The 23,074-nt window shown below is 38.1% G+C and overlaps 1 protein-coding gene across 1 annotated transcript in view; it reads right to left on the bottom strand.

The window, feature by feature from the left end:
* The window catches only part of FRMPD4 (FERM and PDZ domain containing 4), a 290,296-nt gene that overhangs the window by 201,342 nt on the left and 65,880 nt on the right, over positions 1-23,074 (bottom strand). The window lies entirely within an intron of this gene.

Here is a 23,074-nt window from a genome sequence, read left to right as displayed (position 1 = left end):
TCCATAAGATGGCATGGTTTAGAGGAGAAGAGGAGATGCACTGGGATGCTAAGAAGATTGTTGTTAGCACGAGTATAAAATTTATGCCTATTTATCCCTTGGGGCATTTCAGTGAATTCTCAGACAAGAAAAGAGCATGGAGTTGTACTCTGGAATAAGTAACCCTTCACTAGTATTTCAAGGTATGTTTTGTTTTGGTTTTCTATTTGATGCCAATACTTCACTCGGGGAAAAAAAAAAAAAAAAAGAAAAAAAAAAAAAGAAAAAAAAGAAAAAAAGTAAAAATAACTAAATAACTTGAATTATTTCCACATTTTCAATATAACAGTAAATAAATATATAAGCCTACATCTGGCCTGGATCAAGACAGCACATTTGAAAGAACGGTTCCAAGCTGGTGGAAAACCACTAACCTAATCTATTTAGAGCTAGAGAAAGGTCATCTTCCTCTTTGTAATCCAGGCTGAAATGAGCCAATGGAATCAGTAAAACACAACCATGCACCTTATGAAGAGTAACAGTTGTATGCTTGCATGTATTTTGGGATAAATGGTTAGTTAAGGAATGGAACTTGTAGACCAAACCCATTTTAATGAATTGTCATTGCTCTTCTCATGCAATGATGACCAAAATATCTGTAGAATTGAAGAAATTCAGATTATATATACAGATTATATATACAGATCACTTTTCAGGCATTTTGAAAGACAATGTTCAGGAGCTTAATGGGGATTTTTATGACCTTTTGAGAAGCCAGAATTGATTCTGCTGGAGTAGAAAGACACGCAGTTGAAACACTGTGTTTCTTCTTCAAGTGGTGCTAGAAAATAGGCCTATGCAAGCCTTAACATGCTCAAATGACAATTACAACTACCCTGTTTAATTATATTTCTCTATTACCCTCTAGCCCAGACCACAACCATGTAATTTTTATGATTTTTTTTGTAATTTTTTTATGTGTATGAAACACAGTGCTCTAGCAGAGCAAACCCATACTACACCAGGTTATATAAAACTATTGCAACTTCAGCATTAGAATGCACAGATTAGAGAGGAGGCCTTCCAAAAGCAGTGCTGCACTTTGGATGGAGGAGAAGGACCAAACTAAATCACTTCTAGTGAAGTTACAAGGGACCCAGATTAGTGTAACAATGCTGCCTTCTGCTTAAAAGTAAAAATGTAAGAAACAGATGTTTCCTAGTCCCTGGAAATTTTGGCATATAAAAAACCAAAAAAAAAAAAAAAAAAAAAAAAAAAAAAAAAAAAAAAAAAAAAAAAAAAAAAAAAAAAAAAAAAAGAAAAAAAGAAAAAAACCTCAAAAAAATTTAAAAAAAGAATAAAATAAAGCCCTTCTCCCCCTCTTAAAGCTGCCAGTCAGAGAGCTGGCAGGTGCCAGGAAGTAATGGTGAAATGAGATGGAATTGGAAAAAGTTCCTGCATGCATCTATTTCCTCAAGACAGGATCAGCTCTGTTCTGACAGTTGTCTAACATGCTCTTAAGGAGGAAATGTCACCTGGAAATGTAACAGAGTACATGTACTCCATCACTCAGCTCGCACAAAGAAATGCAGGGCAACATCAGACTTATCAGAACTCTGCAAATCTTAAAAACTCACAAGTAAATGGGTGACAGCTAGAAGGAAGTTTCCTAGCTACACTCTGCTTTGTGTCACCTAAACTAGCTTTCCTTGCCATATTCATTACATGATAGCAAGTATCATACTGGGATTTTAAGAGAGGAAAATATCCAATGCATCAAATTTTCTTCTGAAGCACAGTGACAGACTGACTTGGTTTAGTGTGATTTGCTCTTGATCAAACTGTTTTCTTCCACAAATCTTCGAATAGTGTAACTATTTTCCACCAATGTTTTTGTTAAAGAAAGTCAAGTCTTTAGCTTGTATTCTTCCTGAAAGGATGAAAACATAAACCAAACAAACAAACAAACAAACAAAAAAAAACAAAAAAAAAACAAAAAAAAAAAAAAGGAAGAAGCAGAATGATATTCATTCCTTTGCGCACTTTCCTTGGCCTTTACCAGTCTTCTGGGACTTAGTAAAATGAAAAATTCCAAAAAAGCTGTATTATCTCCAAAAGTAAATCCTTCTCCTACACAAGCAGCCACCACACATGCACCATCATGAGAACCTCTGTCTCAGCTGTCAGCCACTGCATACAATTTGGTATTTGAAGTTACCTACAGCTCTTAAGGCAAGTATAGCTAGCAGTGACCTGACAAATACTTCTTGAGTTTATTTTCTCCACAGGTGAGCTGACTGATTTTGTGTCACCTTCTGTAAACTACCTCCTTTGCTTCCTTTCATGATCTATGTCCTTATATACTTCTGTACCTTCCTTTGTCATACATCCCAAAATGATCCATTACAGAGGCATTTCACATGCAGTGCTCCTTTTCTCACATCCATTCTGCTTCCTCTTTTTCTGAGTACAAAAGCTGTGCTTGTACCACTTTCTGATGGGTTTTTAATTTTATGCATTTTAAGAAGCTTTAAAAGGAAGCCATGATACTGCCAGAAGCAGTAATGACTTTTTCACTTCCACAGAGTACTCTATCTTACTCAACACCCACTGGAATATTTGAAGGTTTTGGGAGACGAGGACTCAGGCATCATGGTACTAATGTAAATCATTTGTCTTTGTGAAGGTCAGCAATTCTTTTCACATTAACAAAAAATACCGCAGACAGTACGTAATCAAAAGCTTTGTTACACAGCATTTCCCAATAGCTGTAATATTCTATTGTCTGCTCCAAGATGACTAAGAAAAACGAATGTCCCCATCTCCTATAGATACATTAAAAAAGAGGTTTTAGTCAGCATATACAACTGCTCATCTTTGTGTTCTGAAGTCCACTGAAAGACTGTACCATGTGCAGTGCTTTTACAGCTTAAAGTTTGGAGAAGAAAAATGAATTGCTGTTCACAAGATTCCTGAAAAAACCCAGAACCAGCACCCTTCCATCTTTTTCCAATGAAAATACACCAAGTGTGGCATTTTTATTTCCATGCTGGCAAAAGTATTAAACATTGAGATTTCAATTCTTGCTTTGGGGGATTTCTCTAGGCTTAGTGCAGCAAAAACTTAAGACTCATTTTTCCCACTCTTTTCTTTAATTTTCAGTAATCGCTGCTCCAGCTTTGGGTCATTCAAAACAGCAATGTGTTTCTGAGCAAGAGCCCACATTATTTATTTTTGTTTATTACAGCTAAAAAGTAATTAAGAGATATCCACCACATTACTGCATATTGATTAAGTGCAATTTAATGAATAATTGCTTGAGAGAAGAAAACCTTGTATTTCTGAAATACAACAGAAAGTAGTCCTTCATTTCCATTGTTAAGGACTACAGAAAGAGATTCAGAAGGAAATAAAGTGATGTTTAGAATTCATATGTATTCCGGAAGCATCTATAATAAATATTTTAGAATTACCTGAAATAACAAAAGATCCAACTCCTCTGAAATGTTTTCCACAGAAGTCAGTAGACAGACACACACTGTAATGCCTGCAGAATTTTTTCCTCAAGAGGTTATATTCCATTGTCATCATTACCAGATCTTTCTTCTACACAGATTCTGGGATCAAAAACCCCCGGTGCATTTCCAGATACAAAGTAAATTTTCTTTCTGAAGCATCTTTCTCTCTGCCTGGCTCTCAAACTTAAGTTCACTACTATAATTCACTCCTGAAACTTATAGTTGTAAGAAAAATACCACTACCCCCAGAGAAACCTGGTAAACACCATAAGGGCATTCTCCTCAAGCCAGTGCTGGCCACCAGAGCTGACTGCAATGAAAAATGCAAAACAATCCTAAAAAACTGAAACTGTTTTCTTAAATGTGAAATTTTAATCCAATATCCAAAAAAAAAAAAAAAAAAAAATTAAAAGCAACATATCCAGGCAAATGTATAAGCAATAGAGATCCTAATTTCAGTAACAGGCACATATAAGAAAAATAGAATGGGATTTGATAAAAATGGGGTTGGTTTTGGGGTTTTTTTTCAATGGCACTGACAGTGCCTTTTCTTCTCCAAACACAATTTATCATTTACTTTCTCAGAAGAATTTCAGTGTGCTAAGTTAAAAAGTCACTGCACTCTAGAACAGATCAGTACTAATCCGGAAGACTTGTCATATATAAGATAATGAATAAACCATCCTATGACACGGCAGAAACAGTAATTACCTGCACCTGAGACTAAAGACTTCTCAGGATCAATGTATGCAGCATTTCACTTTTCCCTACCACTCTCAGAGATGCTGCAAAATGATTAATGTTGCATGTATCAGACAGAGGAAAAAAAAAGTAAACAGAAATTTTTAAACAGGGAATGAAGTGACACCATCATATGATACTTCCAGTGCTTTCAAGCTATGTAAAGTCAGTCTCACCATTAGTTCAGGTAAAATGAGAGTTATATTTTACTATGATTTTCATTCAGCACATAGTCATTCAGTGGCACTTCCAGACACAGTTTAATACGACGCTTCAAAACTGTGCTAATATAGGTTAAAGTGATAATAAGCCATTGTGTCCACCTCAAATTACAACTGAGATGTATCTCAGTCTAAGAATATTCAAGAAAAAAAAAAAAGGTTTAGACTCAGAATTTATATTGAATGAAGTAAGAGCACTATACCTTCTTTCTGGAACTGCAGTCAAAGACACTGAGTTCTGTCACACAAAGGACTTCCTGTGTAGGACCAACAGTTCCCCAGCTCAAGTTGATTTCTGCATAGCCTGTGATTACTTGCGAAATCTTGCACAAATCTGCACACAGCCTGAGAGGACAATGTTTTCAAAAGGCTATATGGTTTCCAGGACAGATTTCAGCAAGTGGTTTTCTAACATTTACAATTGAAGTAGCTCCACACTGCTAGGCTCACAACAAAAATAAGAGTAATCATCACTTTGAGTTTTGAGAAGGGGACTACAGTTTGTGTTCTACTTTCTAAATTAAGCAATGCTTCAAGAAATTTAATAGCATTAAAGGATAGGTCTATCCCATACTGCTAAGCAGGCAGTCTATTCAAGGCAGTTATTCCTTCAAAGCTGAATTTTTGTAAAGAGTTCAAGTCAACAGTACACTGCAGCCTTCTCATTTCTCCCTCATGAAAGAAATAAGCTGCAAAAAACAGTTCTGGACTGCTCTGAAATAGCAACCTAATAAAGGAATTCCAAATATTAAAACTCACATGAATCACAGTAAGAAAGAGACACAAAAAATCCTGTTATTAACAAAGGCACCAAATATTAGGTATAACTAAAAAGTAAAGACTATGAATGCCAAGAATAGCAGAAAGTCATATGGAAATGGTAAAAATGAGGAGGAAAAAGAAAACTTGGCAATGTAGATATTTTTTGACAACTTGTTTTTATCAGCTGACCTGCCAATCAAAACTAGATATATGAACACTTCCACAAAACAGAAACATAACAGTAACATTGGAACTACAAGAAACATGGCTAGTAGTGAAAAGTCACTATTTACACACCAAGGTTCTCCAATCTTTCTAAAAAAAACCCCAAAACAACAACAAAAACCAGCCCAAAACAAACCAATCAAACAAAAAAAACCTACTGCCAAAACCCCTCTGAAAAAGCAATTGCTCACTCTTCGAGGTAAAGCAAATCAAGAACCAGATGCAATGGTCTGACAATTGCTCATAATAATTTTTTTTTTTTGGGGGGGGGGGTGGTATTTTTTAAATTTGAAAATATGTGAAAGAAAGTGTTTTCTCAACCACTAGCATATGAGGCATATTTTTTAGGAATCTTTATAAACATATGGATTTGTTCTCTTATTATTTATACAGTCAGACCATAGAAACATTTTCTTTGTTAAAGCAGACTGACACTTTATGTTGCACAACACACTTTCTCTTGAAGCAGCACTTGTTCAGACAGCTCCCAGTCAGGAACCAGCCTGGTGCATTGTGCTCCATATCAATCAGCATCTTCTGCACATCTGTCAGACACTGTTCCAAGAGCTCACACTCTTGGAAGGTCAATTCCCTTCCTACCACACTCACTCAGCACAGCAATGACAAAAATGAAAACTTCCCCATCGCCTTCTCCAACCTTCAGACAAATCTTGAGCCAAAAAGCTTTCAGGTGGACTTTATTGGTACATTTCACCTTTTTGGGATAGATCCTCCTCTGTAATAGTACCAGAGGACTAAGATATAGACCTGGATAAAGTAGTGTTCCATATAAGATCTAAAAAGCACAAGAAAACAATTTCTAACATACACTAATTCTTATAGCTGAGCAAAGAATCATAGAATGGGTTGGGTTGGAAGGGAACTTGAAGATCATCTAGTTCCAATCACCCTGCTATGGGCAGGGAAACCTTCCACTAGACCAGGTTCCTCAGAGCTTCATCCAGCTGGCTTTCAACACTACCAGGGGCAGGGCATCCACAACTTCTCTGAACAACCTGTTCCAGTGTGCCACCAGCACCACAGCAAAGAACTTCCTCCTAGCACGTAGTTTAAACCTTTTCTCTTTCAGTATGAAGCCACTCCCCTTCGTCTTGTCATTATACGCTCCTGAAAACAGTCCCTCTCCAGCTTTCTTGCAGGCTCCCCTCAGGTTCTAGAAGGCTGAAACTAGACCACTCCAAAGCCTTCTCTTTCCCAGGCTGAACAAAGCCTGGTCACACTGCTTTTGATGTAGCACAGGACACGTTTGGCTTTCTGGGCTGCAAGTGTACGTGGCCAGGTCATGGCCAGGCTCTCATCCTCCAGCACCCCCAAGTCCTTCTCAGCAGGGCTGTTCCCCATCACACCACACCCATTGATATGAGGGGTTGCCCCAGCACAGGTGCAGCAACTTGCACTTGGTCTTATTAAGGTATATAAGATTCCTGTGGGCCCATTTCTCAAGCCTATCCAGGTGCCTCTGGATGGATCCCATCCTTCAGGAGCACCAACTACACCACTCAGCCTGGTATCACCTGCAAATTAGCCAAAGGTGCAATCAATTCTCTTGTCTTTGTCATTAATGAAGGTATTAAATGACACTGGTCCCATTAAGGGCCCCTCCCTCCCCGAGGACACCACTTGTCACCGATGTCCAACAAAACTGAGCCTGACCACAGCCCTGGATGCAAGTGTCTAACAACTTACACACCCAACAGTCCACTCATCAAATCTATCTCTCTCCAGCTTTGAGAGAAGAATGTTGTAGGGGACTGTGTCAAAGGCTTTACAGAAGTTCAGATAAATTACATCTATAGCCCTTCCCTTGCCCACTGAAATAGTCAGTGTCATTGTCAAGCGTGAATGTTGGAGCACTAATTTCTTTAATTAAATACAAAATAATTTTGAAGCCAAATTACATGCTTTTGAGAATTTGTATTGTAGCAAGAAAGTCCCAAAGAGCTGGATCTGCAGTTATGATGCTGAAGGGCACAGGATGAAGCTGTAGGGAGAAACAACAAATGAGAATAGGTACCAGATGGCAACCATAAACTAAGGACACAGCCATCTATCCCCTCTAGCATATTTTACATGCTGACAAGTACAGACACTTACAACATTGCCAATACAATCTGTCCATCTACACTTACCTCTAAAATGAGCTGAGGTCAAATTTTTATCATCATACGCATTTCTATTAAATTTCATGTGGGTTACTTTTTGTCATGTGGGGCTGTTTTATTTTAATGACTGATTTGACACAATTCATCTTATGTACCTGACAAAAATCTTGAAATCAAGCAGAAAAATAAAGAATTACACAGGAAAAATCCTAAATTAAGGATTAATACAGTAAAATATTCAACACTGAAAAAAAGACGCTACAATGCAGTTGAGAATCATATTCACAAGTAACGTCAAATCCATAATGCAATCAAAGTTTATAAAAGCTGTATGCTGTTTCTGGGTAGATCACACCTTTCTTTCAAGGTGCATTAGATACACACGACAACGACAAAGCCACCTTTTTTTTTTTAGCAAAAGTTAGAATAGTCTGTACCTGAAAATTCTGAAATTCTCCTAAAAACTTGTGAAAAAACTTTTAGAAGCCTTTCAGCACCATTTAAGAACAAAAGGCAGGACTGTCCTATTTCCTTAAAAGAGCAGGACTGAAGAGTTTTAATGTGTAATTAGTCATTAGAGAAAAAGGTATTTCAGGTATCACTATCCATCACAGAAGAAACTAGAGAGCTTTCAACGCCAAATGAATCCCTGAGGACTTCAAAAAATTTCTATCATCTCCCCATGTTGGAAATTACCTGGAATAAACAGACATTTTGGATTTCATACAGTTAAAAGAAAATCTGCACAGAATATAGAATCAGTCTAATCTGTCACCACTCAAATTACTTAATTCAAACTGTGACAACTTACATGAGCTGGGGATCCAGCCTATGACGCATTTTTAGCCTTTTAGGACCTGATCTGAAGCAGAAGTTCTTCCTGACTGCTCTAAAACAAATAAATATTACTTTTGTTTTTTGGAGCAGAACAAATAGTTTTAAAAACAGAATTGAGAAGAAATATATTAACAAAAGCATATAGAGTCTGGTTTTTTTTCCTTGCAAGTGAGTATGATTGAGCTTAACCACTGAAAGGGTGGTTAAGCATTGGAAAAGATCTCTAGGGCCTTTTAGAGTTAGAGTCGCTCTCTTGAAGTGTTTGAAAAATAAACAGGTGTGGCACTTTGTGATACGCTTTAGTGGGCATGGTGGTATTTGGTCAACTGATGATCCTGGAGGTCTTCCCCAATCATAATGATTCTACAGTAAAAAACAATTTTTCTCAGTTTCAAAAGTGCAAAGAGTTATGTGGAAAATCTTCGTAGCTCCCTTATGAAACACTCTCCAAAAGCAGCAGGTGACAATGAAGAAGGTACAGCACCAAAGCCACCCAGACAATCCAGCACTGCTAAGAAGTCCTAATGATCTGCAAATGCACTCAAAGTATTGGCATGCAAATTAGACATCATGAACAATCTTCTTTGCTTCCAAATTTGGCATATTTATTACAACCTGAAAAAAATCTTTAGAAAGTAGGCCAGGTTTTTACTCAGCTAAACTTGGACACAACACATACACAATCTGTCAGGGATCAGTGGCAGCATCACAAAGAAAGTCTCTTTTGTGTAAAGCTGGGTAGTCTTGAAGCCTGCAAAAAGAACAAGGTATCGGGCTTTAAAAATAGCCAAAACAAGGAGCTGCACAACAATCGAAGTTACTTGAGCATAAATGCCCCAACAGACTGATGCCAAATTTGAGAGCACAGATAAGAGAAGGAAAGTATGTTTCTTCAGCTTACACTATAACAGCTTGAATAACATAACCAAAAGTTTATCAATGGGGGCAATAAAGAAGGGATACAGGCTGTAAACTCTTACCTGCAGAAGAAATCCTGCTCTGATTTAGATAGCAACAAGGAATTTGAGATCCATTCCTTTCTCTCCTTCTTTTAATTTCCTCTCTTACAAGGTCATTTCACAGGCCAACTTGCTTAATTTCTTGAATCAGAGTGCTCCAAGTGGGAAACCTGTCAGTATTTGCTCTCATACCCAGGAAGATTTTACACTGGGCTAAGTACTCTCAAAATATTTCCTGTCAAAGTTTTACAATTAAAACTCCTGATAACAGAGCATTTATTTTATTATAAGAGTATACTGTAATTAGTTTAGATACAGAAATTACATAAAAGCTTCATGCCAGCATATGATGTGCTGGATTACCTGAATTCCTAAAAAATTCACAGATGGTAAGCAGGGAGATAACTATCCTAGATGCCACACAAAACTTTCCATCTCAAACTGTCCACTTGAGGTTCTGGGCTTAACCCCCTATTACCCTGTCATGCAGCATCTGTAAACTCATCATCTCAATGACTTTCCTGACAATAAATGCACCCAAACTTCTGAAGCAGCATTTCCAGTCATCTAAAGGAAAGAGATGCAAAAAAAAAAATAGTTTTTCAATCAGTGTTCATGCGATTTCCCTGGCATCATCTAAACTGAATTTTAGAACATGGCAAGTAGCATCCTTTCTTTTTCTTGCCTTTTTATCTTCGAAAGAGCCATCAGATAATGACTCATGAGTCACCTCAAGACATCTATAATACATTTCTCCAGAGCCATTTGCTGACATTGCTTATGTTTTAAAAATGCATTACAGGAAAATGTTTATTCCCACCCTCAATTCAACTGACCTTTCAGATGACTAGATTTCTTTGGAACATGAGCTTCATTGTGCCTCTTCTTCGCTGTCTGTCAGTCACCTGTCAGAATTCAAAGCTCTCTTACTTCTAAAGAGGTTCCTTAGGAAGATCAAAAAGCCAAGTCTCTCTGTAGCAAAGATTAATTCAGAACTAAAATCTTATTTCAACCTGAAGACATAGTCACTTCACCAAACATTTTTTGCTAAAAATACCAGAGATATGAACTGGCTTCAGACTATCTGGTTCTACTACTGTTCCTGTGAAACACTGGAAATATTGCCCCATGTCCTGACAAGATTCATTTAAGGGGACTGACGTGAACTCATTAAAAAAAAAAAAAAGCACAAAACCACACCAAAAACCACAACAAAAGTTGAGATTTCTAGAGGCAAAGTGTTTGCAATTGAAAATCTACCCCACAACAGAATTGTTTACACGATCTTCCTTAACTGCCTCTAATGCTAAAAGTGAGGTATCAAATCAGCACATCCAGCTTTTTTAAAATGTTACATTTTCTCAGGAGCGTGGCACCTGTCCCCTCTGCACTCCTCACCAGCTCAGCGACACCACTGTTACAAAAAAATTGGGAAATTAGTAGAATCCACAAAAAATTAGTCCCCAGAAAAGATTAATTTCCACGAACTTTTCTCCACACAAGGAAAAACAATTAAGTACAATAGCAAAGTGTGTTCCATGCCTCAAAAATCAACAAAGCTACTGAACACAACAAATTCACAATCTTAAATAAAACCAACAGTCTGACTATTCACGAGTTTATAATTAAGCTTTTTCTTAAGTGCTTCATCAAATCAGTTCCTTGATGAATATGCAATTAAAATTTCAGGAAAAATCATAGCTTATGTTGCTAGAAAACCATACATCTATTACATTAAAGATTTACTCACATTTAAGAGACAGTTCCCAAACTTCTAGTTATATTCTGGCCTATTTCATTTAATCTGAAGTTTAAAAAAATATTCTTAACAGAAAGAAGGCTTTGATTTCTGCCAAATCTGTTCCAGTAGTTTAATATTTCAACATTCCCTGTGCACTGCTGACAGCCTAGGAAAGTCTTTTAGCAGATGGAAGTATTAAGCAATTAGTCAGCCCAGAGAGGCTGTGGAGTCTCTTGAGATTATCAACACCTGCCTGGACACTGTCCTGCACAACCTGCTGGGAGTGAACCTGCTGTAGCAGGGAGGTTGGAATAGGTATCTCCAGAGATCCCTTCCAACCCCCACCGTTCTGTGATTCTGAAATTGTTCTTTTCACACAACACGAGTGCAGATTGAAAGGGTGTAAACACACCCAAAATTAGACACAGAACACAGATGTTGAATCTGTAAAAATTAATCTAACCAGCACACATACCTAATATATTGTAGATGACAAGAACATCCAAAAAGTAGCCTTATTTATTATTTCTAACACTAACTTACAGTTTCCTCACTTAGAAGATACCTTTCTTCCCTAATACATGAAAAACAGCAACATTTATCACTGTAAATACAAATTTTAACAGAGTTCATTCAATACTTATGCAGGTTTCAATCTCCTTTGCTCATGAAAATGGCTGTTTCTAAAGATAAAATCCAAATCAGTTTATCTGAACTGCTTCAGCTGATGAGACCAATTCAGTTCATGCTATCCACAGACTTCTGTCCTGCAGCTTTTCCACATACATGAACTTGTCTGTATGAGAAAGTCAAAAGAGATTTCAGCTGTGCAATATTTAGTAGCTCCACAGAACTGACTTCTAAATTGCCACATTTTGCTTTTCACTTGTTCTGAATTCCAGTAAATAGATGCCATGGACCATCATGGTCTGCCTGCTAAACCTTTCAACTTTTAAAGGTAGCAATTAAAAAAAAGCTCCAAGGTACCAAACATTTTAAGTCCCCTGATGACTAATGGTGGTTTCAAAATAATATATATTCCCTCTCTCCTCCAAAAACATTATGTCCTGCTTTTCCACAAGAAGAAAAAACCTAACTCATGCAAACAACAACAGACAAATTGGCTGAATACAAAAGGACAGGATGGCTATATCCAAAGTGCTGCAAAAGCAGAATATAAATGAACAAAGACAGAAGCATTATCTTCATCCAATTTTGTGCTATTACAGTCATTTTAAGCATTGTCTGTTACAAGGGTAAGCTTGAAATTTGGAAGCAGATGCATGCTAGTTGTCAGTCAACACTCTCCACTTAATTCTTTATTATTGGGTCCATCATTTTTCTTAAATGAGTTTGAACTTTTCCAACTACATAATTTATTAGTGAGTTATTTTTATTTCCCTAAGTGCTACTACTTCTCTAGTGTTTAGACACAGCTCTGTGTGCACCCAGGCTAAAAACAGTGAAATGCAAAATGAGACTGCATTTCAGATAAAATTACTTTTCATTTTTCCTTAAAACAAAACTACAACACATAAGTTACTTGTAGTAGACAGTGCCCTGCATTTGTATGGCGGGAAAAAAATCATCATTAATAGCTGACAGCAGTCAGCACACTGGAGACTGAGAGCACAGAGAGGGAATCAAAGAACCCACACGATACTCTGCCTCATGCACCTGAAGAATTTCCCATGTGAGGGAGTGAGCTTTCAAAACAAGTGAACAGTCATGTCAGTTCATCTGGAAACCCACAGGATTCCACAAGAAGAAACAGCCTCAAGTTGCACCAGGGGAGGTTTAGATTGGATATCAGGAAAAATTTCTTCCCCAAAAGGTTTGTCAAGCATGGTAGCAGGTTGCCCAGCAAGGTTCAGTAACCACCCCTGGGCGTGTTTAAAATGCATGCAGATAGGCCACTTGGGTACATGCTCTAGTGGTGGACTTGGCGATGCTGAGTTAATGCTATTCAATGATTTTAAAGGTCTTTTCCAACCTAAATGATCCTGTGATTCTATGACTGAGCATTTCAGTTAATTCGTAATTATTTTAAGGATGGTTCTTTCAGTTTTATACACCTTGTCTGTATACTTCAGTACACAATCCAGTCACAGAAAAATAAGACACAGGATAGAAACGTCAGTCAAAACATCTCACAGACTCAAAAGAAAATGGACTGGAATTCTTTCAACCCCAAATGGCAACAAACCCCAGGAAAACAACAGTGTCAGTCATTTAAAACATTCACACACAAATACAGAGCTCTTGTACTAATTTAAGTAAGAGATAAAAAGGATCATATGAAATCTGTAAGGAATTGTATGGCCAGGAAGATTTTCTCCAGATATAACAATAAAATTTATACTGGAAATAGATGGATTTTTTTTTCCCCCCAGGTTTGATGGGGAAAAAAGAAAAAAAAGTTATACATTTCTTTTTACACCCATTTCCAAAAGATCAGATGAATTTTTATATAAGGTACATTATCTACTATTATTCATATATAATTTACACTGCCTGTTCTTTTTAATTAATCCTTCACTCAGCCGTAAGAAAAGTCAGCTGAACTGCAGAACAGCTGTTGAAAGACCAACCAGGAGAAAGAACAGCAGTGTTATCACTACAGGACGATGCGACTGTTTCACTCCAAGTAGCTTTTGAACTGAATGGGAAACTTTTCACACAACATCAGAAAGGAAGGCATAAGAAAGACCTTGGACACTGCCTTCACTTTGCCTCTCTGTACTGAGCAGCTGCTTATTGAACTCCCACAAACTGCACCCTTCAGGTGCTTCTTGTCCTGTGGTGTAGGCAGCCTGCACAGTGCAATTAGTCAAGGCATAAAGAGACAATCCAGTGCGATTTGGACAGTATTGTGTTGACAGTATTTTGTGTTGACCTGCTTTCCTCTCTAATCAAACCAAAAAAACCCAATCAAATAAAAACCCCCCAAACCTAAACCTCAACAGGAAAGAGTAAACTTATTATTTAAATGGGCATCAGAAGTGTGTTAAAGACTTGAGTTAAAGAGGAGACTTTTTCTTACTCTGGGTGCCTTGTGCAAAGCAGGTCAATTAGTAATTTCAAAAGGTAGAAGAGGATTTGTGGCCTGCAGAGGAAAATAGGTATTAGGCCTAAATACTAACTACTGAAATATAAAGAAAATTTCACTTCATAACTAGCAAAACCAGACAGAACTGCAGAACACTGAAGTGAGTTTCATCTAACCAAACTCACACCTACATCCAGCAAGAAAGCTACTTCAGCAGGGACCATGGGTCCTGTCCATTGTCCAGGAATACTCAGTGCTTCCCACTGTAATGGCCCTCTGCATTTGCTCAGCTCTGACTAGACAAGACTAGAAAGTACTACAAAAAACAGCCCTTCACCCAGCTTGAGTATTCCAGAGACCTTGATGAAAAATAATTCCCTTTCAGAAACCAAGGCTGGGGAGAACATGGTATTTTTCTCACAAAATTATTGACAGGTAGCTTTTCCAAAACACTACATCTCCTGACAGGAGGACACTCTAACTACTTGAAATCTTTATTAGCTCTTTTACCTATAAGCTACATACATTAGTTTTAATCAGTTACAAAACAATGCTAAAACAATGCTAAAAGTTGCTAAGTGACTTCCACATCATTCATGAAGTGTCTTCTAAACTTTCCCTTGCTCTTTGCTCTTAATTCTGCTCACAAAATATCCATTCAATAAATATTTCTCTTCCAGCATTTGTTGTTTGAGCAATGTTGGTATATTTTTTCTCTTAAAGAGAGAAGTCAGATAAACAGAAATACTTAATTACTAATGATTGCTACAAAACCTGGTTTTTGTAGTTTCCCTTCCCCAAACCATTTTACCCACCTCAAAATACTGCATTTTAAAGGAGAATTGAGAGCAGTTCTAGGTAATCTGACTGAACAATACTAAAGCACAAATTAAAGTAGAGGACATATATTTTAATAGTCCTGCCAACAGGAGGACTAATTACCTCCTCCAATCTGAGAAAGTAGGAAATAAAGTATAAACAATTCTGTGAGAGAATGTGTACACAAGTTCCTGAACTGCCCTGATTTGACTTCAGTAGGAGCAAACTCCATAATCACTCATACTCTCACCAGCCAGCAGACATTAATTTCCAGTTGTCAGATCCCTCATAACATTCCAGTCTCCTTGTCTAGGTAGCTCTGTTCCTTCCTCTTTGCTCCTTCTATGAGAAGCATTGCATTTGTCACTTTCTCTCTCACCTTCCCTTTTATATAACTTCCAACCAGTACATCAAGACTTTTATGTTACTTCTACTATACTCCAATTTTCCCCATTTTTGAAAATCAGGATCTTTCCTTAGTCCTCCATCCTGCTATCCTGTATCTTGTGCCACCTTCTTTCCCACACCTGCTCTATTCCTGCATGCGAGTTATCCACCTCCACATTCTCTGTCCAGCCATATGGCTGCTTGTGCTCCCTCACAGCAATTCACTGAGCTGAGGCTCAAAACCAGGATCTGTCAGGACAGGTACAGCTGTCCACTTCAAATAACCAAAGATCCTATTTTCCCTCCTGCTCCATGATCCACATAGCAAACAACTGGCCAGGGAGAGCTGCTGGCTGCACTGAGGACAGGTGAGGTTGAAAGGCCAGCAGTGCGCACCACAGGAAGGCCCCTGTAGACCCATGACCTCAAAGAAGGCAGAAGCCCAAAGTCTCTGCCCATTACCATGCAAGAGGTCCCATTTCCCTGAAAATCTTCCCTTTCCTGTCCACATTGCAGCAGGGGAAGTTCTCAGTAACAAGCATCTTTGAACTATAGAGCCGTTGAAGACTTTTTTATGCTAGCCACATTGAATTGGATGTTCACAAGAAACACTAAATACACACTCATCATGCAATGCCATTTTTATATAGTTGAGAATTTAAGTTCCTCCTTGGTCTTCCCCTCTCAAGGGTTAATAACACTAATCTCCTAATATGACCTCCAATATAAGGCAACATTTCGCAGATTCCAGCTTGATTTTCTTGTTTCCTTCTGGATTGAAATCGGTCCGCATCGTTTCTACAATATCTTACCAAAGCTGAACAGAGCAAAATAAATAGTGTTCATGTCATACATAAAGCTCTGCTTACACTTCATGTGCTTACACTTTGTTGTTACAAGGCATCCTTTCAAAGTGCCTGATTTCCATACTTACTTTTCCCCTGACCAACTACATTGAATACAGATCCTCACAGAATCCCAAGTCCCTTCCCACTGCTCCCTCCTAATCAGCTCCCAAAGAATGACATGAATAGGATACACTGCAGGCACACAGTGTGACTTTTCTGTGACATCAGCTTCATGTTACATCTGGTCCCAGATACAGTAAATACAGAGTTTTTTATGTAAATAAGACATTCCACTTAATTTGGGGTCTTTGATGCTGACTTTATATTTTTACTGCAATCACAAAGAACCATTCCCACCAATATTAAAAAAAAGTGCTCTGTTTATTCCAAAACTTAATAAATCATTTAAGACACAGTTAATATTCAAAGACCTTATAATCACAGCAGGCAAATGTTCCTAACAGTTCAGAGAGAATGAAATTTGATAGGAGAAAAAAAAAAAAAAGCCATAATAAATATTATATGGCCAAGGGGGTGTTTGGTTGAAGAGTATTCCCAAACCATGCACAAGCAGTCTCTCAGGACTTCATTATGTTTTTTATCCTGGCCTCTTCGGTCTTCTTCCTCATTTTCATTATCACAATAAAAGTGACAAAGCTCCTAATAATAAACATGATACATAACTTAGATTCACATCCCTGACATCACTGTCAATCCAGGTAGATTAATGAAGTGAGCATCTCCTTTTAAACAGCAGAAATCATTATTTAAATACAACAAAGTGAATTATAGCTCAGTATATTACCTGCAGTGTCAATCACACCATTCAATTCTTCAAAACAGACTTCAAATTAAGCTGTAACATCACCAGCATCATCCCTTCGTGATTGTGATTGTCCCTGTTTAAAAGATTCTTCAAAAAGCAAATCTAGAAGAATACATTTGTATTTTTTAATTTTAATTAAAAGTTTTTCTGGATCAATTTGCGGATCTATTATCAAGTACAAAAGGATCATGACTACACTTAGCCAGATCTATTGTAGTTCCAACTTAATTCCAAGATGGTTGCAGACAATCTGACTGAAGAGGATTTCTAAAGTATACAATCTTGACAGTAATTACTGAGATTATGTCAGTATCAAAACATTTATATAACATCAACTCATTACATGATGCGGATGGTGACCTCACAAACAGGGACAAAGACAAGGCAGAGGTGTTTATGACATTCTTTGCCTCTGTCGTCTACATGGATGATGGACCAAGGGGGTCTCAGTACCCTGAGCTGGAGCACCATGACTGCAAGAATGATCAAATCCCAGTTGACCCTGAAATTGTGCACAATCTGCTGCTCCAGCTGGATCTCTGCAAGTCTATGGGGCCTGACGGGATTCATCCAAGAACTCTCAAAGAGATGGCTGATGCCATCACAAAGCCTCTCTTGATGATTTTTGAGCCACATTGGGAATCTGGGGATGTCCCATTTGGAAGCTGGCGAACATTGTCCCAATTTTCAAGAAAGGCAAGGAGAACCCTGGAAACTAAAGGCCTGTCAGTCTTCAGTGTCTGGTAAAACCATGGAAAAGATTATTCTGGGAGGTACTGAAAAGCAATGCAGTCATTGGTCACAGCCGCTATGGCTTCCTGAGAGGAAAGTCCTGCTTGTTAAACTCATTTTGCTTTTATGATAAGGTAACCCATGTAGGTGATCAAGGGAAGTCAGTTGATGCAATCTTTTTTGGATTTCAGTAAAGGTTTCAAAACTGTCTTCTCCCAAGATCCTTCTGAACCAAATGTCCAGTTCAAGCTGGATAAACATCATGTGATGGGTGAGCAGTTGGCTCTTGCATTGGGCATAAAAGGTTATAGTGAATGGAGCAACATCAGTCTGGTGATCTGTCACTAGTGGGGTTCTGCAGGGCTCCATCCTTGGCCCTGTGCTCTTCAACATCTCCATAAATAACATGGATGCAGGACTGGAAGGGACACTAAGCATGTTCTCATATACAAAACTGGGAGGAGCTGTTGACTCCCTCAAGGATATGGAGGCCCTGCAGAGAGACCTGAACAAATCGGAGGGCTGGGCAATCCCCAACTGTTTGAAGTTTAGCAAAGGTAAGTGCTGGATTCTGCACATGGATGGCACTTTGCACAGACAGAATAGGGAATTACAGTCTGGAAAACAGTGCCATGAAAAGGAACCTGGGGATCCTGATCAATGGCAACTGGAACATGAATCAGAGTGCCCTGGCAGCCAGGAGGGTCAGCCCTGTCCTGGGGGGCATCAGGCACAGCACGGCCAGCTGGGCAAGGGAGGGGATTGTCTGCTCTGCTCCTCATTGGGGTGGCCTCACCTCTTTCTTTCACAAGATAAGAAAGACATTAAACTATTAGAGAGTGTCCAAAGGCATGCTATGAAGATGGTGAAGGGCCTTGAGGGGAACCCTTGTGAGGAGTGGCTGAGGTCACTTGGTCTATTCAGCCTGGAGGAGACTGAGGAGAGACCTCATTGCAGTTACAACCTCCTCGTGAGGGGAAGAGGAAGGGCAGGCACTGACCTCTGCTCTGTGGTGAGCAGTGACAGTTGTCCCATGGGAATGGCCTGAAGTTGTATCAGGGGAGGCTTAGGTTGGATATCAGGAAAAGGATCTTCCCCCAGAGGGTGGTTGGGCACTGGAAGAGGCCCCAGGGAAGTGGTCACAACACCAAACCTGACAGAGCTCAAGAGGCATTTGGACAATGCTCTCAAGCACATGGAGTGGCTCTTGGAGATGAGCCTATGCAGGGTCAGGAGTTGGACTCGATGATCCTTGTGGGTCCCTTTTCATTTTCAGTGATTTGATGGTATTTTTAGGACTGAATGTTCATCTACACCTTCGACTGCTTTTTGGTCTTGTTGGATTCACACTGCTTGGCTAAAAATTCAGGTTTAGCTGAACTCATCATGACTAACAACTGACATCTGAGTACTCAAAATCTAACAATATAGAAGATTTATTTACCTCTTGTCAAATAGCCTACATGCCACTTGCTATGAAAGGGCTCTTCACCAAATTAGACAATGTGGCTGAACAGAAAACCCGTGGGCTGTTTTCTCCCTTGCCCAACAGCTTGCAGAGTGACCTTCAGCAAACCACCTCCTGTTTGAAGTGGCGGTGGAACGGAGGTACCATACGTGCTGACTTCATGGGCTATATACAGCTAAGCTACCATGATGATACACACTGCTCAGAGGTGACACACTCAGTATAAAACTCACAGCTACCTCAGAGAGACAGAAGTTTACTCTCTGAGGATTCAGAAAGTATTTATTTGTTACTGAAATTCCCAGAAGGCACATTTGATACCTGATGATTAAAAGAATGAAAACAGATTTTTAATGTGGCAAAATAGCATAGGAATGGCAACCAAATTCAGCCAGTCCGTACATTCAGTACATTCTTGCTGAACATCATTAATGCAAAATGAAATTAAAGCCAAAAGGTCAGGACATCAAAAGGAAAACATTAACCTAAAGAACATTCAATAGATTTTTTTATTCTACTCCCTTCCCTGTAAACTAGATAACAAGTGACACTATTTACATTAAGAAAAGATTAATTTTTTACATGCCGGTGGATGGAATCAGTTGTCTCCAAAAAACACATCTAGAATCCTTTAGGCTTTCTTAAGAAGACATCCATGTTCTTCAGCTGACTGACTCACAGGGAGAAAGAGGCAGCAGATGCCCTCAAGACACAAAGGCAAGTAATGCCTCACCAAGTAAGCCAGACCCTAGCTCCAGCTGGAGAGCTGACAATGTGCTAACCAAAGAATCAACCCAAACTGCCATTTCTGAAATTTAATTCTTCCCTAGGACCACTTTTTTTTTTTTTAACCTAGCTAAAACCCAAGGATGTGCAAGGTAAGTCCACCTCTCAGTGTCCATCTTTCTGGATTCTAACTGCACAGCTCCACCACCTGTCGCACAGCAAATTCAAAACACTCCTGAATGGACTGTGTTACTATGAAATACATTTTGTCCTCTTTGAGATGCATTTCCTAGAGTAAGCCAAAGGAGGAAGGCAAAAAGTATAGGCTACTGCAAGGAAAACAATTGCATTCTCTCAACACGAGCACAGTTATGCTTACCAAAAAGGGATAATAGCATTAAAGGCATACACATGACTTGAGAAGGAGAATTGTTTTGGTTTTTTTTTTTTAATAAAAGCCTATACTGAGGGGCTGCATAATACAAAAGTAGGACTAGAATTGGCTATTTTTTAGTACAATTTTTAAAAGAAGGTTCATGTGAAGTCAAAGGGGAAAGCCTAATTACAAAGGATCAGCTGTGTACAAGACATAGGAAGCTGTCAAATTATCTCTGGTTTTTCCCTTGTAATTAACATGTCTGAAACAAATTACCCACACTGCTTACAAAGTAGAAATTCAGTGTATCTCATGGTTATTGCAAACAACAAAAACTACACAAAACAACAGTGCAGTTTAATCATTATTCTTCCTAAACATTATGGCACCTCTGGATACTGAATGAAGGAGGACCTAAGGAAAATTATTTCTATTCTAAAGCCCCTAAAGGCTATTTTTAAAGAGGAAAACAAACAAACAAAAAAAAATTAAAAAGCTGATTCATCAACTATAGCATTAAAAAATAAAAGCAAAAGGTATTAAAAAAGATTTTTACTAGAGTTGAACAAGGAAAATAAAAGGTGTTCTTCATCCTTTGAAAACAACCAATTTTACTAAACTTAAAATTATGTGCTCAGTCAAGCATGACATCCATAAATAGATTCTTCATCAACATGCCCTTCTGTTACCTACAAAATTTGAAGTTACAATGTATTCAAGAGAACAGAAAAGAAACCTGCTGCTAGGGAGGCTACAAACATGGCAAGTGGCTTTTACAAAAAGCAACATTATAATGCAGATTCACTAATAAGCAATGGAGCTATAATAGTAACACTGTTGCCTTTTGCTGAGCCTGGAAATGAAACTTGAGATAATTTTAGTAAGGAGATAATGTAAGAGTGGATGTTTATTTGAAGGTTTTCAGGAGCAGTTATGGAAAGATGTCTACAAAAGCCTACTTCCTCCAGGGATGAGTACATTTTTATCGGTTTTAGGAAATTAGCATAACTGATAAAAAGCACCAATTAGGAGGATAAGTGGTGATGCAATTTTTTCTTAGGTCAAACCTTTTCTTTGGAGCCCTTCCTTCAGCACTAGCTGTACTTTGTCCATGGGAATGTACCTCAAGGAGTTGTTCTCGGCCTTGGCTCCAGGAAGAACCAAGACAGCACTGGAGCCTTGTACGCCCGGGGCTTGGAGCTCTGGAATTTTTGTCTTTCTGCTTAGGGAAAGGCCATGGTAAAGTACTGGGAAAATTAGCTACTAATACAATAGGTGACAGAGTTACAAATATATGTTTGAAGAATACAGAGAACATATAAAAGAAAAAAAAAGACACAACCCACATGGCATCCACACAGAAAATACAAATCTCATAGTAGTAGTTTTCTACATTTAGGTGTCTTTTTTTTTAACTTTGAAAACATAGCATTAATATCATAAAATGAGTAGATAAAGCAACTAGTATGAAGGAGTTTTAGCTTTCCAAGGAGAATATAGCTAAAACAGTATGGATTTAAGGTGAAACTTTATGTCAAGCCAATTTAAAATAATTTTTTGCAAGATTAGAAATATGGTTCATAATAGGTCTCCAGCGGTGATTACCAACACAACACCTTTGACTGACTATATTGACAACATGCTATGTTCTACAATATTTTCATTGAATTACTTGAAAAAATTGAATTACTTGATGGTGCAAAATCAGATAATAAATAATTAAGCCAAGAAAATCAGTGATACAGTTCACTGAAGACAGTAATTTGACTTCCACAAACAACAAGGTTCAAGTAAAGAACCAGAGATCTACTAGAAATTTAAAAAATAAAAATTAGCAAGGCTGCATTTAAGTATGAATTTCAATCTAAAAAAGCTATGAACAAGACTTAGGGACCATTAAATGCTAACAAACAGAACAAATTTCCTAGGAAACATTCAAGAAAACTAAAAAAGTTAAATTTGAATCTGTAAACTTAGAATTTCATATAATCTGAAATAATAAAGAGCCTGTATGACAATTGTTGTTGTGGCAGCTTCCCCAAGACAGCATCAGAGAATAATATCCAATTTGAGTGCCACATATTGAAAAGGGTACAGAAGAACATGACAAGAATGACTGAAGCAACCTAAAAGTATAGTTTGCAATAGCAAACCACGACATATAACCTCATTTTACCTCAGAAAAAAAGTCTCAGGAGAGTTAATACAGATTGAGAAGAAAGGGTTCTCCAAATCAAGAGTTGTAGCCATGCTATTTCAGACTAGAAAAGATAAAGGTATCATTAAGAAGAAAAAAAAAAAAAAAAAGCTTGAAACTTGCTACACTTTGGAAATACTCAGAGGAAAACCAAAGAAGTTAAAAGGCAGCATTGTTTTGCAAGAGAAAATGAAACAGCAAAAGGAATGGAAAGAGCACTAACAGGGATTTCTCTCTCTGCCTGCCCTGCATGCCCTGTGCTATCCCTAGCTGACCAAAAGTATGAGGGTGAGAGCTCAATCAAACAGAAAAAAAGCTTTGTTAGAAGAAGATGCCTTAGTTAACCCAAAGGAGTTATCAAAAGAAAAAATGAAGCTGTCAGCAATCACACAGTATAAATAAAGATGATATTCAAATATACTGATGACAGCAACATTTGAACAGTACTTACACAAGTGGTTGCATACTAAGGCCTTTTTAAAAAAAAAGAAATCAGCTAAAAGATGAATGTACAGAAACCAATGGCAATACACTTCTTTC

The sequence above is a fragment of the Pyrgilauda ruficollis genome, unplaced genomic scaffold, assembly GCF_017590135.1.
Source record: "Pyrgilauda ruficollis isolate IOZ18807 unplaced genomic scaffold, ASM1759013v1 scaffold29, whole genome shotgun sequence".
NCBI classification, from domain to species: Eukaryota; Metazoa; Chordata; class Aves; order Passeriformes; family Passeridae; genus Pyrgilauda; species Pyrgilauda ruficollis.
This window is presented reverse-complemented; position numbering and strand designations above follow the sequence as displayed.